Below are 10,915 nucleotides of genomic sequence, written 5' to 3' on the forward strand. Positions count from 1 at the left end.
CTGGTATCTCCGGTACCTCTTCGTGCTCACCTTCTATGTAGTCCGAGTAACCCTTTCCCATCAAGAAATTCGTCAACCTAAACCTCCAAGCATGGAAGTTGTTCTTATCAAGCTTCTCAGCAACAATCTGGTTTATGCCATCATTTGACATCTTACCAGACGCACAAATTTACCAAAAAAATAGCACTCTGGTTTGTCCTGCACAAACTACTGTATTTTCTACAGCGGTACTATATTACACCCAAATGTCACAACCAGTGACCTCAATGTGCATACATACACCCAATGGCAACTCTTGACCTCCTTGCAGCACACACAATGTCTGCACAACCAATCTGTCTTTCTGCAGTTCTTAAAATAGAGTTCTACAGAGAATCGATGACTTACCCGCAGTGCTCAAAATCGCCTGCTTTTCAAAAAACGAAGGTCTTAACGTCCCCGAAATGCTTTTTCGCCCCAAAAAATATAGTCCAATAGGACAGTATAGTTTCCCTATAGCTTTGCTCCCGTGAAGAAAGCTCCTCAATCAGAGATCGTTTGCCGGTGCCTCCCATAGAGCTCCCGACAAGGGTGTAGTCGCCAACACAAAAATGGAAGAGTATATGAAGCTCTTACCCTCGTACCGCTTCCTATGCTTCTTCGCAGCTCAGCCCGTAGCATGAACCAAGCTCTGATACCATGAGAAGATTCAGGGGGGAAGAGAGCTTGAGCTCTTGCAAGCACACACACTCACAAAACCCTAAAAGAGAACACACAAGGTGAGAGGCTGAAAATCTTCTTCTTCTTCACACAACACTCAACACACCATATACAAAGATAAGAGTACACACAATATGAAAGATACTCAACCAAATACATACTAAGGTTCTCTATAGTGTGAACCCAACTAAATGAGCTGGCGCTATAACTATACCAATCTCTAGAATGGTTGTCACACAGCCTATCATCCCACTGGCCGCATATTACCCATGATCTCACCAACCATGCCAGTGGTGTAAGTGCTGAGCCTATCCCCCAGGCGGGTCATTAGTATCCACTGCCTCACTAGATGAGCTTGATATCTCAATAAGCATCACTAGGCACAGCTCCTCTTTGATGCATAAAGCCATAATCCATAATACACTACACACACAATGTGTTGTATCCACACACAGCTAACCCTAGCTAATGTCCACACACACTATGACCAGCTTGACGCGGTCATTTATGTCTCACATGCTGCTACCTAACATGCCAACACATAGCACAGCTGGCATACGCTGACATCGAGCTTGAATCTCAATAGCCCCTCTCAAGCTCATGATGTACTGCCATAGATGAAGATGTAGATGAGCTTGGGCTATCAAAGCTCTCAACACTCCCCCTCAAGCTCATCCCACGTACTCCCAACATAGTACGGAAGTATTCAAACTTCTCCCTGCTAAGTAGCTTTGTAAAGATGTCGGACACCTGCTATTCAGTCTTCACATACTGCAAATCCATTATACCATTAGCACTTTCTCTCTGACAAAATGATAGTGGACCTCTATGTGTTTGGTCCGTGCTGTATGAAAAACTGGATTCTTGGCCAACTGTATGCTGCTCATGTTGTCACAATGAATGATAACCTTGTCATCAATAGGCTCACCCAAATCAGCCACCAAGAGATTTGACCATTCTCCTTCACATGTAGCAATGGCTGCACCCCTGTATTCAGCCTCTCTACTAGATAAAGCAACAGTAGGTTGCTTCTTGCTACTCCAACTCACTACTGCACTTCCAAATGTAAAGGCATAACTACTAGTAGACCTGTCATATGAGCTACCTGCCCAATCTGCGTCTGTGTAGCCATGTACATCCAAGCCTTGACCATGCTCATAAAGAAGACCATAATGTGCAGTGGTCTTTACACATCGCATAATGCATCTCACTGGAGGTTTTCTGGGACTCTACATAAATTGGCTTACTAGCCCCACAGCATAACTGAGATCCGGGTGTGTGATAGTCATGTAAATAAGACTGCCAACCATCTATATATAGATGGATCATCCAACTCTTCACCAAAATCAGCCCGTAGCTTTACATTCTGCTCCAAAGGTGTACTCATTGGCTTACACCCTGTCATCTCATATTTTGCCAACATATCCAATGCATATTGGCGTTGCACTAACCATGTACTCACATGGTCTTTGATCACTTCAATTCCAAAAAAATATCTCAATTCACCCAAGTCTTTCATGTCAAACTGCCCACTCAATGCCTTCTTGACATGTATAACATATGTAACATGATCTCCTATGACAATCAAGTCATCCACATAGATGACAAGTAAGACAATCCCATGATCTGTTTTCTTCACATAGAGTAAAGAATATGCTGTAGAAGCCTGAAATCCAAGGGAGATAAGATATCGGCTCATCTTATCACTCCAAGCACGAGGTGCTTGCTTCAAACCATATAATGCTTTCTTTAATCTGCACACATGAGTGGGATACCTCGAGTGTACATATCCTTTTGGCTGTGCCATATAAACTTCCTCTTGTAGATCACCATTTAGAAATGCATTTTTCACATCCATTTGATGCATTTCCCAACCATTTGCTGTAGCCATAGCAATGACTGCTCTCACTGTTCCCATCTTTGCAACTGGACTAAATGTTTCATCATAATAGTCCAAGCCTTGGGTTTGTGCATAACCCTTAGCTACCAATCTCGCTTTATGACATTCAATGGAACCATGTGTTTTGCATTTTACCTTGTAAACCCATTTGCAACCAATAACATTTTTGCGTTGTGGTAAGGCAACCAAATCCCATGTTTCATTAACCAAAGCGTCCATCTCAACATCCATTGCCTTCTCCCATACATGCTTCCCAATAGCTTCTATATAGCATGTAGGTTCCATATGCTTCACCAAAGAATTCATATATGCGTAATGCATAGCAAAATCACAATATGTCAACCTGTCAACTGGATACCTGGCTCTTTGGGATCTCCGCAATGCATGCGGATCACTCTGAACACCTGTCACTCTAGCATGTGGAGGCACATATCTATCCTGCCTTGCACCAAGTGTACGTAAAACTGGTATGCCAAGTTCCTCATCTAAACTCTCTGAACTTGACGACTCATAACCTATAATGCCAATTCCTTCAACCATCTTTTTCCCTTTATCCACAGCACTACTCCCAGTGCTCACACTCTCATGTCTCAAGCGAGACTCTGCTGGCCCAGACATAGAAATAGGACTTGCTTGTGGCAAGTTCACATGCACATCAGCATCAAGAGAATCAATAACACCCTCATTCTTTGCTTTGTACCAACTAGCAAGCTCATCAAACACCACATCTTGTGAGATAACCACTTGCCTAGTTTGTGGATTGTAACATTTATATGCCTTGCAATCCTGTGCATATCCAACAAACACACACTTTTCTGCCTTAGGATCCAACTTCCTCCTCCTCTCGTCAGGCACATGTACATAAGCTATGCAACCAAACACTTTGAGGTGTCCAATGTCTAGCCTAAAACCTATAAGCCGCATCTCTGGCGTACTTCCATGTATGGCTGATGTGGGTGTCTTATTAAGTATATACAATGCGGTGGCACATGCTTCTGCCCAATAATAGTCTAGTATGCTCTTTTCATTGAGCATCGCCCTGGCCACATCACAAATGACTCTATTCTTCCTCTCAGCAACACCATTTTGCTGAGGTGTATACCTGCAAGTTAACTGCCTTCTTATGACATGCTTTCTCAAGAAATGCTCAAAAGCATGTGAGGTGTATTCACCACCTCCATTTGTCTCCTCAAACATTTTATCCAAGAGCCATATTGCTTCTCTGCAAAAGCTTTCAAATCCGTAAACTTTCTCAAAACTTCACTTTTCTCTCTAAGAAAGTAAATCCAAGTCATTCTGCTGAAATCATCAATGAATGTCACATAATATAAGCTGCCTTTAATGGATGGATTTTGTGCAGGACCCCATACATCGCTATGAACTATCTCAAGTGGCCTGCTACTCATATTGCCTTCTTTAGGAAACGGCAACCTCACCTGCTTTCCAAACTGACAGGCATCACAAACATGCATATTCCCATCATACTTGAATCTAGGCAGCCCACTAACACCTCTTGCCTGCATGTTCTTTAACCTTTGTATGTTCACATATCCAATCCTCTTATGCCACATGTCAATGTCCTGTACTACATTTCGGCTTTTAGAGAACATGGCTGATTTCAATTCAGGAATCCCAGCATCCAGCTTAAATAACCTACCTTCTTTCTTGCCTTTGGCAATGACTCTACATCCATTTTTGAAAGCCTCAACGAAGCAACCATGCTCATTGAAACGAACCTGTAAACCCTGTTCCACCATTTGACCAACTGAGGCCAAACTTTTTGTAATAGAAGACACATATAAGATATCTTCCACCATAGACTTTTTTTTACCATTGTGCATAACCAATGGTACACTTCCAACATGTGTGATAGCATGTTGGGTATCATCTCCTGTCTCCACATAGCCTTTCACATCCATAGGCTTCATATGCTCAAATCATTCGCCATGACAAGTCATATGGTTTGATGCTCTAGAGTCCATATACCAAGTGTCATCACTTTCAGCATTTGTCAGCATAGATCCCACAACATGTTTCATGGCAAACAAGTGATTTGTATTGCCATCATTGCTGCTTGATGCATAATTTCCACCACGCATAATTTCTTCCATGTTGTGCATAATGTCCACCATGTTGTGCTCTACCCCCTCTCAAATCATTTTGTTTGTGGAAACAATCACTGCCATATGACCAAATTTCCAATAGTAATGGCATTCCACATTTTGCATAGATGTTTGTTGGCCTTGCCAACGTCCTCTACCACGAGAATTACCTCTGCCTCTCTGTGTATATCCCTACGACCACCTCTAGCACCATATGTGGGCTGAAAATTCTGTTGTGGTGACATGTCTTGCCATCCACGACCATTACCACGGCCACGTGATGCAAATCTCCCCCTGCCTCTAAATCCTCTTTGTGAATAGAAAGCTTGATTTCTGCCATTATCATCATGGCTAGTAGATGCATCATGAAAAGAGTCACTGAGTTTGATTTCCTCAACAAGCAAGAGTGAAACCAACTCATCAGAATCTGGTAAACCTGTACTCTGAACCGAGATGGATGTATCAAAAGACTTATACTCCTTGCCAAGACCACGCAAGGTAATGTCTACCAAATCATCATCAGGCATGGAAGCATTGATTGTTGCCAATGCATCTGCATAATTCTTTATCTCTTGTACATAATCATGGATGCTCCTTCCTTTCTGTTTCACATTATGAATCTGTTGTCTCAACTGAGACTTGTGAGCACTAGTGTCTGTATCAAACAGCTTTACCATTGTATCCCATGCATCCTTAGGATTCTCAGCATCATGTATATGTATGAGTAAAGCATCCGAGATACATATAGATAGGTAATGCAAAACTTTGTATGCTCTTTCTCTGACCATTTCTTATGAGCTATAACCTGTTGCTGTATAGGTTGTTGGGGTAGTTCCGGCTCTGGCTGTAACAAGGTTCCAAAAACCTTTTCCCTTCAAAAAGCTTTTGATCCTGTACTTCCATGCCTGGAAGTTCTTCCTATCCAACTTTTCACCCACAATTTGTACTGGGTTGTCTGACATATTTGCTCAATGCAAATGCACCTTTCGCACACGTCCAAATCTGTAAACGAGCCTTCCTCGACTCAACCACACTCTAATGATGTTCCAGATACTCCAAAGGAATCAACAAACTTCACTTTTGATGTAGAAAATCAACCTGATTCCAAAATGAACTGGCATATGCAGTCCAAGGTACCTTGTTTTGGCACACTTTCCAAGGCTTAAAATTGCAATGTAGTGGTTCAATCAAGTGTGGATAACTTTTATTGACACCTAAACAAGCTCAATGTTGCATATCAACACCAACCAAGGTGCGTACATACCAATTTTGTCAAACCCCCTTCTCTGTTTTGAGAAAAACCAATAAAAATCAATAGTAAAATTGCTCTAATTTCTTCAATGCTTGTCCAAATTGGAAGACCATGCATTCATTAGCTTAGAAATGATGTCTACTAACTCCATGTAAAAGGAATTAGACCAATTGTTTAAGATGAGAGAGTAATTAGCTGATTAATCACCCTCTGTTTCACTAATCACAGTAGACAGCCTGTTTAATCAACTCATTTCTAGCTCCATAATGCATAATTGCTCAAACAAATCATGTAGCTTCCTTCTCAAGTGTATGTACCACACAATTGCTAAGTCAATTTTGGAATTTATCAAATACAACACTTGATTTGTGGCCTCCACTTAGCGAAAATCTAAAAAAGTGCTCTGTTTTTGCATATCTGGCTGCACCACCTACTCTCTTGAGGGAATTTGGAATGATTGTAGTGTCTATTGAGAGCATATACAGTTGCCTAACACTCCAAGGCATGTGCACAATCCATCAATTGACTGATTTTTACAAAAAACTAGCTCTAATTTCATCAAAAATTGACCTCTTTTCTCTGTTTTATGAGAGCTTCAAAAACAGTAATTTTTCAATCACTCAAATGCACCATACTTGCTTCAAAAACATGAGTTGCCAATACATTCCCATTTGCCAGATTCATGTTTCTTTGTCATATTTGCATCCATTTTCACAATACATCACCGCTTCCAAGCTCCAATGGAAAGCTTGCAAAAACCAGAATTTTCTTTTGCTTTGGGCAACCCTAATTTGCCTTGTTTAGTCTTGAATCACCTGCAATCCACTCAAGGGTGTTTAGTAGTCCTTACCCGATAGGCCAAGCTCTCAGATCTAATAGAAATCGGTGTGCTCCAAGCTTCACAGCATCAATGGCAGGCTTTAAAGCTTTTCTTCACAACTTCTTCTCTCTCACTCACTCATAAACCCTAATAGAGAGCACCAGGCTCTGATACCATGATGAAAAATAGGTAGAGAGAGACCCTAATGTATATTGCAAACCCTAATCATAGAGGGAAGCCATATCCCTTCTCACACAATGCATAAAGCCATAATCCATAATACACAACACACACAATGTGTTGTGTCCACACACAGCTACCCTAGCTAATGTCCACACACACTATGACCAGCTGGACGAGGTCATTTATGTCTCACACATGCTGCTACCTAACATCCCAGCCCATAGCATAGCTGGCACACGCTGACATCGAGCTTACATCTCAACACTTCCACCCACCACTTACCATGAGGAAGTAAGAGAGCTGAACCTAGGCACGGTAGAGTAGCCACGCCCCATCTTAGTGACAGCTTGGGTCTAGGAGAACCCTTCCACTCTTCAAAGAATCACCAACTTTTTCAAAGAACACCAAGATGCATTTGCATGTACCTACAAAGATCTCCCAAGGATAGACCCAAGCATTTGCACTCATAGAATTTCACTAAAATAAGGCAATCGACCAATCAGGAGAAGAGCATTTACCGCCGCAAGAATCCAAAATATTCAAAAGTGGTGAAGAAAGATCTGGACAAGATGGAAGAGGCAGGTATCATCGTTCCCATTGAGCACTCCAAGTGATTGTCACCTATAATGGTGATCCCCAAAAAGAAGACCGACAAGATCAAGATATGTGTAGAATTCAAACCCCTGAATCAGTGCATAATCAAAGGAGTGTTTCCCTTGCCTTTCATAGAGTGGGTTTTGGAAGATGTGGCTGGCCATGTGCTCTATTCCTTCATGGATGGGTTCAATGGCTACAACCAGGTAGTGACTGATGAGAAGGATTGGCTCAAGATAGCATTTGTCACACAGTGGGAAACATATGCCTAGAGGATGATGCCCTTTGGTCTTTGCAATGCCCCAGCCTCCTTCCAGAGGACCACCACCAAGATCTTCGAGGAGTATTTGAATGATTTCTTACGCATATTTTTGGATGACATTTCTAACTCAATGGGCAAAAGGGCATGCCAAGGGTGGTGGTGGTGTTCATAAAGTGCCAAGTATCGGGCCTGCGCCTCCTTTTTTTTAACAAAACAAAAACGTTTCTCTCACACCTCACCATCACCCCCTCTCTCTCTCTCTCTCTCTCTCTCTCTCTCTCAACTGACCCCTCACTTGCTCTCACTCCCCACCCCCATCTCACCGACCAACGTCCCTTCTCACTGGTCAAAGAAAAAAGGAGCCCCCTTGTAATATTTTTTCCACAAGAAACAAAAGCAAAACAAGAAACAGAAAGTTAAAAAAAATGCCTCTCGCTCTCTCTCTCCACCCCCCCTCGCCGACCACACCCTACATTCTCTAAGACACAAGCTCCCTGCCATCATCTAGCCTAGCCTGCAACAAAAAAATCTACAGTTTAGATGATGTTGCCTATTGCACTGCCTTCTGCATGATGGGTCTTAGCCTCACATAAAACTTTTCTCATTTGCATGTCAAGATTGGAAATTTTTTTTTTGTGGTTCCAAAATGGTGGTGAGCAGCTCTCTTTCAAAGCAGAGAAAATGCAGCACGGCCCCAAGCCCAATGGCTACCTTCAACCTCTCCTTTGAGCGGCTGAGCATCTTGCTCTCTACAAAGCCTGGAGAAGATCAAGGAGGGAGTGCAGAAGACACAGAATCGTTCCATGAGAAGGACGGTTTGTTTATGGAGGGGGAAGAAGGGGCACTAGAGGTAGAGAACGGTGCTTTCCAATACTTTGGAAAGGGAGGGGTGAAGCCCAACGCTATGTGCAAACAGCAAGGGCTAGAGGACTCATGTGATCTCAGTGACTTGGTTTTCTAATATGGGGCATAAAAGCATGGATCCGAGATGTGGCTTCTTCAGCCCTCATTATGGAGAGAGCTCTCATGTTAATATAGCAATTGCCTTAGCCTCCAAGAGTAGAACCACCAGCAAAGGCAGGAAAAGTTCTCTCTAAGAGAGAGCTTGATGTCTAAAGCTTGGGAGAGAAAAAGGGAGCTTCTGATGCATGAGGAGCTCGCCCACTGTCAAGGAAATCACCAAGTCCGAGATCCTCAAAGAAGTGTCTCTGATTGTGGAAAGTCGTTTACCGAGGGTACCAGTTCCTCTGAGCTAAGGGAGATCTCGAACTCAAAGCCTCACTAATGATGACTTCAGGGCTGCATCAACCTTAGCTTTCAGTTTGTTGACCAGAGCTCAATCCCAAATCCCTGTGACACTCTCTTGGCACTCAAAGTCTACTATGCGCTTGCCAACAACCTTCATGAATCTCCAAATTGCATTTCCCCTATCTCGCTTACCATTAAATCACTGTCAGATGCCCCTCACCACCATCACCAACCCTTCCCTCTTCCCTACACACCCTCTCTCTCTCTCACTTGTGTTGATTAACATGGACCAAAGCTAGGCTTAAGCTAAGGTGGATTAAAGCAAATGCTAAACATGATTAAAACATGAACAAGAGTAAAGAGTAAAGAGTAACTAAAAATAGATGGACAAGAAATGCAACCAAATCTACTTACTTGATATTTCTTGAGATGAGTTGATTGTGTTTACATTGCTTTAATGTGCCCCTTTTCTATGAGGTGGCTACTAAGTTTCTTGGGAGCTCATGTGGGATAAATTAGCTTTGATGATGTGGCAGCTTGCTAGATGACTTTGTACTTTACTCACTCCCAACCTCTTCTTTGTGCTCTTTGGCACCATATTTCTCAACACCCCCCCTTGGTGCCAAATCTTTGGGCTACTCAAGGTGGTTGGATGTCGGCTACAAAGTCTTGTTTTGACTTTTTACTTTCTGCATTCCCCTATGTGCTGTGAGCAACTTTAGCTCATGTGCTACTTTGGCACTTCCCCCCCTTAATGCTACTTTGGCTCCAGGTGAGAGATAAATTTCCAGCTTGGCTACGTCATCGGTCCCAGAGGCTGGTTACAAGCACTTTTTGTAAAAAGTAGGATTTTTTACAACAAACTTTTGTTTAAGAGTTGGGCAGTGATGACTGGTTGCTTCTTTGTTGCTTCGTTCTTTTATATATCTTTCTCGCTTTTTCTTCTTGAATTCTTTTCTTCTTTTTCGCTTTAATATTTCCCCCTTCATTGTGCCTTTGATTCTTTTTCTTACACACTGATGCAACATTATGTCATGCAGCGAGTGGTCTTACCATGAGCTTCTTGAGTCTCTATGGCAGAGTTTAGGACCCCAAAAAATGCGAACACAAATGAAATATTTTTACGGGAAGGTCATAGCATGTATGGCTAGTGTCTAATCCCAATGCAAAACATGGAAATAAAATGTGTCACTAGGACGTGCAATATTCATGCACATCACACTTATTTTAATGCAAGAAAATGTGTGATTACAAATTAGGTACGTGGGTACCAAAGCATGCCATCCTCTTCCTCCTTCTCTTCCATGCAACCTTGGCTTGCAGTATGATTGTGAATGATGATGAATACCATAACGAAATCATTGATGCACATGTTGTATAATGCATTGGTGTGCAAGGCTTGCAGTTTATCATCATCCACAAGTTTCGCCTAGGTATGTCCAGGATGAGCCCATAAAGTTTCTCGGGAGGCCTCACCATGGAGGAAGGACCGGATGAAGGGGGCTGGAATAGGCCTTAGAGTTCAAACCCAAATTCTCGAGATGAAATTTTTGTTTTGATTTTCAAAGAAGTGAAGTGGTCTGGAGGGAACAATAAGGAATCAAGTGGGCTTCGATGCTGGTGCAACGTCCATCGTGATTACCATGTATTGGGAATCATCCAACCGTCGGATGGCGCCCAGCCTTGCCGCCCACTATATCCATTGGCAACAAACTCTCCTGACATGAATCTTCTTTCTTGTAACAACCTTGTAACTAAATCTTACCAACGAGTAGTACCCGGGGAGATGTAAAGGAAAAAAGGGAAACTATCCACAACTAAGATAAAACTAAGAGTGTGATACGGCATTGTACTT

Source organism: Cibotium barometz, chromosome 14, assembly GCF_041138505.1.
Source record: "Cibotium barometz isolate CiBa-2024 chromosome 14, ASM4113850v1, whole genome shotgun sequence".
NCBI lineage: Eukaryota > Viridiplantae > Streptophyta > Polypodiopsida > Cyatheales > Cibotiaceae > Cibotium > Cibotium barometz.